The following is an 8,179-nucleotide window of genomic DNA, read 5'->3' on the forward strand; positions in this document are numbered from 1 at the left end:
CAGGCCCCTCGAGCACCTCCATTGCCCACGCCAGCTCCCCTGCACAACCCCGGGTAGCACCTGGACCCCTGGGCAGGGGCCATGGACACCAACCAGCTCACGGCGAACCAAGGACGCTGGCCCGGACACCACGGGCTGCGGCCTACCTGGCAGTTGCACAGCCTGCCCTGTGCATGGAGGGCACCCACCCTCCTTTCCTCAAGGTCCACTGGAAATCGCAGCCTGGGGCTCCAGGGCCACAAGCTTTCTCTGGTGGGTCCCAATCCACACCCCACACAATACCTCCCACACACAGAGCAGGCCCACACTCAGCCAACTGGGAGACATATGGTGTCTTCTTTCTTTGGGCCTAAGACCCTGACCTCTGGAGTTGTCCTGATGGCTGAGAAGCAGCCTGGACTGCAAATTTCTAGGAAAGGTCCTTCCACTGTGGACCTTCCCACCTCAGGAGGCCACCATTACCGCCACTCGCCCACAAGGAAGGGGTGACCCCCAGTGGGATACGGGCTACAGCCTTGGCCCAAAGCCCACGAGTCCCAGAGACAGACTGGACCACCGTCAGGCACTGGCCACAGCTAGTCTTGACCCAACCTCAGAGAAACAGCGCCGCCCCTCACATGGCTCAAAGACATGCCACTGGGAGGGTCCACTGCTTATAGGGTTGGTCCCATTGAGGGTCATAGGTTTGCTGCAGTCCATGAATCTCCATGGCCTGACTCCACGGACTGAATCGCCCACCCCTCTCCAGGGTTGGAGAGTCCCCATGAGATGCCCGTGGTGCCCCAGAGCCCTTGTTGCCCCCCTCATGTGTCCTGGCCATCTTAGAGGCCTGACCCAAGCACCAAGTCTGAGCTGGGCACTACCCTGCATGGGGCTGAGAAAACCCTTTCCTGCCTGAACCACTGCCACCCCTGCAGGGCTTCAGAGAAGGCCTCTGCCTTGTGTCCAATTCCCAAGGAAGCCTCCCTGCTGGAGGACACATCCCCAGTCGATTCAGGTCGACTCCTGAGGAAACCCAGGTAGCCTGAGGGCTGACCCTCGGGGACTGCACACCGCTTGGCTCATGGCCCATGACACCAGCAGTGTCCACTCACCTATGCTGGTCAATCCTAGGAGGTCTGCTGGGCGGAAGAGCTCACTGAAAGACACCGAGGATAATGGGGCTCAGGAAGGAGCCACCAACGTGTCCCACCCCCAGGGAAGCTGAGCACAGACACCAAGCCCACACAGGAAGCCTGGTGTGCCAAATGGAGGAGCACAGACAGGGCTGGGCTCCTGCATGAGATGCCCTTTAGGGCCTCGAAGTCTCTAGCCTAAAATACGGTGGCCCTGCCAGGGACCTCAGGATTCTAGTGTCCTCTTCCAAAATTCTCACCTAGGCTGGGCCTCAGCGTAATCCTATTGAGCATGATTTTTAAGTCATCACCTCTCTTCAGAACAATATAAAGTTCTCATCATCGACCCAACCCAGGGCACCCCCTCCCTGCTTAGGCATCCAGTGGCACCCCAATGGGCTCACCCAAGCTCAATGCAGAGACCAAGGCGACAGGAAGGGCCAGAGCTTCAGTACAACAGGGGCTAGGCACCTGGCTGATGGACCCTGGCCCGGGGACAGTGGGCCCAACATGAGTCCTCATCCAGGGTCACCATCTCGAGGAACAGGAAGAGGACAGGTGTCCAAACACAACCTCACCCCTCCATGCGGGCAGAGGGTGGGGTGTGCCAGCTCAGGGATGCTCGCCTTCCATGGACCATGTGATGAGATCCATGTGGAATACTGGCCCGTCACAGACGCAGGGCACCCAACGCTCTCTCCACCACTGAACCCTGAAACGACAGGACAGGCAGGTCACTGGGCTCAGGCTACAAGCCAGGGCTGCATCCTACTGCAGGCCACACAAGCGCCTCCACTACACATGCCAGCTCCCCTGCATGACACCAGGGTCACCCCAGGACTACCGGTCGCAGGCCAGGGCCACCAACCAGTTCATGGTCAACCAAGGAGACTGGCCCGGATGGCTGATGCTGCTGCAGAGCTGGCAGTCACGTAGCCAGTCTCTGTGCATGGTGGGCACCCACCTACGTGCCGTATCCAAGCATGTACTGGAAATCACAACCTGGGGTCCCAGGGCCATGTGCTTTCTCTGGTGAGTCTCCATCCATGCCCTCACACCTCACAAACACACAGCCTGGCTGCACTCGACTAATCGGAGGGCACAGTGTCTTCTCCTTTCCTCGGGCTCAGGACCCCACCACACTGGAGGTGTCTTCAGGGTTCAGAAGTAGCATGGGCAGCAAATTGCCAGGACCAGACCCTCAATAGCGGGCCTTCCCACTTCAGGAGGCCACCCTCCCCGACACTATCCCACTGGGAAGGGATAACTTCCAGCCACAGGGAAGGGGTGACTTTCAGTGAGACGCGGGCTGCCCCCTTGGCCCAAAGCCCATGAGTCCAAGGGCTGGACTGCAGCACCACCAGGTGCCAGCCAGAGCTTAGCCTCGATCTAACCCCAGTGAAACAGCACCGCCCCCCTTCAGGCTCGAAGAGGCCCATGGGTTAGCCCATTGCTCAACAGGATGGGTTCCATTCAGGGCCATGTGTCAGGTGCAGTACTTGAATCTCCACAGCTCAACTCCATGAGCCTGACCTTTACCTTTCTCCAGGGACAGAGAGCTCCTGTGTGACCCCCAAGGCACCCCAGAGCCCCTGTGGCCCCCACATATAGTCAGGACAGTCTAGATGCAAGCCCCGAGACTCAGCTGGGAGCTGCCCTGGGTGGAACTGAAGGAACCCTTTCCTGCCTGGACCACTGTCACCCCTGCAGGGTTTCAGGGAAGGCATCCTCCTTGGTTCCTGTTCCCCAGGAAGCCACCCTCCTGGAGAACTCAACTCTTCCCAGTGGGGATTCAGGTTGGCTCCTCGAGGAAACCCTTCTTTCCTGAAGGCTGACCCTTGGCAACCCCTCGCAGCCTGGCCCATGGCCCATGATGCCAGTTGAATCCACTCACCTATGCCAGTCAATGCCAGGGGGCCCTCCTGGGTGGAAGAGCTCACTGAAAGACACAAAGGGAGCATGGGGCTCAGGGAGCTGCCACCAACGTGTCCCACCCCAGGGAACCACAGTGCCAACAGCAAGCTGCACAGGGAGCCTGGGCTGCCTCACGGAGGAGCGCAGAGACAGGGTTGGGCCCCCCAGGTACCCTTCAGAGTCACCAGATCTCCATCCCAAAATACAGTAGCTCTGCCAGGGATCTCAGGATCCCAGCATCCTCTTCCAACATTCTCACCTAGGCTGGGCCTCAGCGTAATCCTATTGAGCATGATTTTTAAGTCATCACCTTTCTTCAGGACAATGTAAGGTTCTCATCATTGACCCAACCCAGGGCACCCGCCTCCCCACACATGCATCCAGCAGGACCCAGATGGACTCACCACAGTTCAGTGCAAGAAACCAGAGAGCCGGGAAGGGCCAAAACTTCAGTGCGCCAGGGGCTGGGCACCTGGCTGACAGACACTGGCCCTGGGCCATTGGGCCCAATGCAAGTCCTCCTTCAGGGTCACCATCTGGGGGACAGAGGAAAGTGTCTGAACAGAACCTCATGCCTCCATGCGGCAAAGGAGGCAGGGGGTGCTAGCTCACACATGCTCTCCCTCCATGGACCCAGGTGATGGGATCCATGTGAAACAGTGTTGGTCATGGATGCGGGGGACCCTTGGTCTTCCCTGCCACTGAACCCTGGAAAACAGGGCAGGCTGGTCACTGGGCTTGGGCAAGATGCCCAAGCTGTGCCCTAATGCAGGCCCCTGGAACACTTCTACTCCCCATGGTGGCTCCCTTGCAATTCCAGGGCTGCATCATGACCCCTGGGTGGGACCAAGGCCACTATCCAGCTCAGGCCCACCAAGGAGGCTGGCCCTGAAGGCAGGCACTGCTGCAGACCTGGCAGACGCACAGCCTGCCCCTGCACGGGGAGGGGGCCTACCCAGGCTCCCTCTCCAAGCACACACTGGAAATAGCAGCCTGGGACCCAGCCTCATGTGGCCTGGGCAGTCCTCAAGGCCAGATCCTAGCACCCAGTCTCAGCTGGGAGCTGCCCTGTGTGGGACTAATGGAACCCTTTCCTGCCTGGACCAATGTCACTCCTACAGCGCTTCAGGGAAGGTGTCCTTGGGTCAGATTCCCAAGGAGGCGGCCCTCCTGGAGAACCAATCCCTCCCCAGTGGGGATTCAGGTTGGCTCCCTGAGGAATCTGTCCCATCCTGAACGCTGACCCTCAGTGATCCCACGTGGCCTAGTCCATGGCCCATGAGCCCAGCAGGATCCACTCACCTATGCCGCTCAAGGCCAGGGGTCCTCCTGGGCGGAAGAGCTCACTGAAAGACACAAAGGGAGAACGGGACTTCAGGGATGAGTCACCCACGTGCCCCGCCTCAGGGAACCAGAGCATTGACACCAAGCCCGCACAGGGAAACTGGGCTGCCTCACAGACGAGCACAGAGACAGGGTTGGGGCCCCTGCAGATAACATTCAGGACCTCCAGGTCTCCAGCCCCAAATGCCTCCTGCCGGGGATCCCAGTGTCCTCTTCCAAAATTCTCACCTAGGCTGGGCCTCAGCGTAATCCTATTGAGCATGATTTTTAAGTCATCACCTCTCTTCAAGAAAATATAAGGTTCTCATCATTGACCCAAACCAGGGCACCCCCCTCCCGACACAAACATCAGCGGGACCTGGATGTGCTCACCACAGCTCAGTGCAGGAGACCAGAGTGCCAGGGAGGGCCGAGCTTCAGCGCACTGGGGACTGGGCACCTGGCTGATGGACACTGGTCCGGGGACAGCGGACCCAAGGCAAGTCTTCCTCCAGGCTCACCGTCTGGGGGACAGGAAGACATGAGTCCAAACATGGCCTCACGCCTCCAAAGGGGGATGGTGGTGGGTGGTGCTGGCTCATGCATGCTCTCCCTCCATGGACCCATGTGATGGGAACACTGACCCATTGCGGACACAGGGGACCCTTGGCCCTCCCCATCACCGCACCCTAGGACAGGGCAGGTGGGTCACCGAGTTCGCACAAGACACCTGGGCTGCGCTCTATTGCAGGCCCCACAAGCACCTCCACTACCCACATCAGCTCCCCCACAGGACCCCTGGGCCACTCCGAGACCACTGGGCACAGGCCAGGGCAACCAACCTGCTCATGGCCAACCAAGGAGGCTGACCTGGAAGCCACATGCCACCGCAGACCTGGTAGTTGCATAGCCTGTGCCTGGGAGTGGAGGGCACCCACCCAGCGTTCTCTCCAAGTGTGCATGGGAAATCGCAACCTGTGACCCCGGGCCACATGTGTTCTCTGATGGGTCCCCATCCATGCCCTACACACCTCCCAAACACAGAGCCGAGCCACATTCGGCCAATCGGGGAACACATGGTATCTTCTCCTTTCCTCGGGCTCAAGACCCCACCACCGTGGAGGTGAGTTCATGGATCAAAAGCAGCCTGGGAAGCAAACTTCCAGGACAGGACCCTTGACAGCGGGCCTTCCCACCTAAGGATGCCACCTTTCCGCTAGTTGCCCATGGGGAATGGGTGACCACCAGCAGGATGCAGGTTGGCCCTTTTGCCCAAAGCCAGCGAGTCCCAGGGCCAGCCTGCAGCACTACCAAGCACCGGCCAGAGCTCAGCCTTGACCCAACCCCCTTGAAGCCGCATCGCCCCCCACTAGGCTCAGAGGCACCACTGGGATGGCCCATTGCTCAAAGGCTCAGTCCCATTCAGGGTCCTAGGTAGGGCCCACTCCTTAAATCTCCAAAGGCCTGACCCCATGGACTCGATCGCTCACCCTTCTCTGGGGAAGGAGAGCTCCTGTGTGACCCCTGTGGTGCCCTGGAGCTCCTATGGACCCCCTCATGTGGCCTGGGCAGTCCTCAAGGCCAGACCTGCCCACTGAGTCTCAGTTGGGCACTGCCCTGGATGGGGTTGAAGGAATCCTTTGCTGCCTGGACCACCATCACCGCTGCAAGGCTTTAGAGAAGATAACCTCCTTGGGTCAGATTCCCAAGGAAGCCGCCCTCCTGGAGAACCTAGCCCTCCTCAGTGGGGATTCAGGTCAGGTCGGCTCCCTAAGGAAACCCTCCTGTCCCAAAGGCTGACCCTTGGTGACCCCACCAGCCTGGCTCATGGCCCATGACCCCAGCAGGATCGACTCACCTACGCCAGTCAATGCCAGGGCCCTGCCTGGGCGGAAGAGCTCACTGAAAGACACAGGGGAGAATGCAGGTCAGGGGGGAGCCGCCCACATGCCCTGCCCCTAGGGAACCAGAGCCCCAGCATATGCCCACACAGGGAGCTTGGACTGCCTCATGGAGGAGCTCAGAGCCAGGCTTGGGTTCCCTCCAGATGCCCTTCAGGGCTTCTAGGTTTATAGCCCAAAATACAGGGGCCCTGTCAGGGGCCTCTGGATCCCAGCGTCCTCTTCCAAAATTCTCACCTAGACTGGGCCTCAGCGTAATCCTATTGAGCATGATTTTTAAGTCATCACCTCTCTTCAAGAAAATATAAGGTTCTCATCATCGACCCAACCCAGGGCACAACCCTCCCCGCACATGTATCCATCAGGACCTGGATGAGCTCACCACAGCTCAGTGCAGGAGGCCAGGGCGCCGGGAAGGGCCTGAGCTTCAGCGCACCAGGGGCTGGCACCTGGGTGACGGCCATTGGGCCCAACGCAAGTCTTCCTCCGCGGTCACCATCTGGGGGGACAGGAGTAGGACAGGTGTCCAAACAGAACCTCATGAAGGCAGTAGGGTGCGCAGACTCAGGTATGCTCTTTCTCCATAGACCCACTTGCTGGAAACACTGACCCATCACAGATGCGAGACACCCTTGGCCCTCCCTGCCACCCAACCCTGGAAGGACAGGGCAGGCGGGTCACTGGGCTCGCCCAAGATGCAGAGGGTGTGCCCTACTGCAGGCCCCCGGGAGCACCTCCACTGCCCAAGCCGGCTCCCCCAGCAAGACCCCCTGGGCCACTCCAGGACCACGTGGCACAGGCTAGGGCCACCAACCAGGTCATGACCAACCAGAGAGGCTGGCCCAGAAACCACTCACAGCTGCATACCTGGTAGTCACATAGCCTGCCCCTGGGCATGGTGGGTGCCCTCCCAGGCATCCTCTCCAAGCGCGCACCGGAAATCGAAGCCTTGGCCTGGGCGCCACGTGATTTTTGCAGTAGGTCCCCATCCACGCCCCACACTTCCGTTGAACTGGTCTAATTCGGATGTCAGCATTTATTTTTCGAGCGTGTTTGTGAATATTTTATTGTCCTGCATCTTTTTACTTTTGAATTGTTTGAAATTGTACATTTTATATATATATATGGATTCATATTTTGTAATTTGTTTTTGGTACGTGTCTTCATTTGTATACAACTACTTATATGTTTTCGAATGTAAGATGTATTTTCTTTTTTGTCAGTTTTTCTATTTGTATTGATATTGTCAAAATTAACTTTGAATTCTCCCAGTGTTTTTGACCATTTTATGCCTTTTTCTCATCTTACCCATTCTATCTAGTTTTTAAAAAATAATTTTTAGAAGACTTTTTCATGGGTGTGCAATACAAGCATGATTCTCATACTGGGACCTTGAGGTTTTTATACACCCTTGCCTTGTTTGGCATATACTAGACCATGCCACTTTTTTACATATTCTTTCTATATTTATGGTTGCTTTTCAGCAGGATTTTGCATGGGCTATTTGTGAGATATTCTAAAATTACATACCTTTTTTATTATTACACTTTATGTTCTAGGGTACATGGGCACAACATGCAGGTTACCTATGTATACATGTGTCATGTTGGTGCATGTGCTGCACCCATTAACTCATCATTTACGTTAGGTATATCTCCTAATGCAATCCCTCCCCTCTCTCCCCACCCCACAACAGGCCCTGGTGTGTGATGTTCCCCTTCCTGTGTCCAAGTGTTCTCATTGTTCAATTCCCACCTATGAGTGAAAACATGCGGTGTTTGGTTTTCTGTTCTTGTGATAGTTTGCTGAGAATGATGGTTTCCAGCTGCATCCATGTCCCTACAAAGGACATGAACTCATCGTTTTTTATGGCTGCATAGTATTCCATGGTGTGTTGCACCACATTTTCTTAATCTAGTATGTCAT

General features: G+C 57.1%; 1 protein-coding gene and 4 non-coding genes across 6 annotated transcripts in view; all 5 read right to left on the minus strand.

The window, feature by feature from the left end:
• LOC103885667 overlaps positions 1–7,857 on the minus strand; it is a 94,117-nt gene extending 86,260 nt beyond the window's left edge. Inside the window, exons 1-7 of one of the 2 annotated variants that reach the window (XR_004185278.1) lie at positions 6,636–7,857; positions 6,211–6,254; positions 4,746–4,876; positions 3,434–4,375; positions 3,010–3,054; positions 1,520–1,827; positions 1,095–1,138 (exon numbers count right to left, since the gene is read on the minus strand). The gene's annotated coding sequence lies outside the window, so the exon portion shown is untranslated. Of the gene's footprint in view, positions 1–1,094; positions 1,139–1,519; positions 1,828–3,009; positions 3,055–3,433; positions 4,877–6,210; positions 6,255–6,635 lie in introns of both variants that reach the window. The other variant, XR_004185277.1, reaches the window with a different exon arrangement.
• LOC116276090 lies at positions 1,383–1,464 on the minus strand. The gene has a single exon (XR_004185535.1). It is a non-coding gene; the product is annotated as a small nucleolar RNA SNORD115 (small nucleolar RNA).
• On the minus strand, positions 3,296–3,377 carry LOC116276095. Its single transcript, XR_004185540.1, has one exon. It is a non-coding gene; the product is annotated as a small nucleolar RNA SNORD115 (small nucleolar RNA).
• On the minus strand, positions 4,609–4,690 carry LOC116276087. Its single transcript, XR_004185532.1, has one exon. It is a non-coding gene; the product is annotated as a small nucleolar RNA SNORD115 (small nucleolar RNA).
• Positions 6,498–6,579, minus strand: LOC116276093. The gene has a single exon (XR_004185538.1). It is a non-coding gene; the product is annotated as a small nucleolar RNA SNORD115 (small nucleolar RNA).
• Positions 7,858–8,179: the final 322 nt, after the last annotated feature.

The sequence above is a fragment of the Papio anubis genome, chromosome 7 (genome assembly GCF_008728515.1).
Source record: "Papio anubis isolate 15944 chromosome 7, Panubis1.0, whole genome shotgun sequence".
NCBI lineage: Eukaryota > Metazoa > Chordata > Mammalia > Primates > Cercopithecidae > Papio > Papio anubis.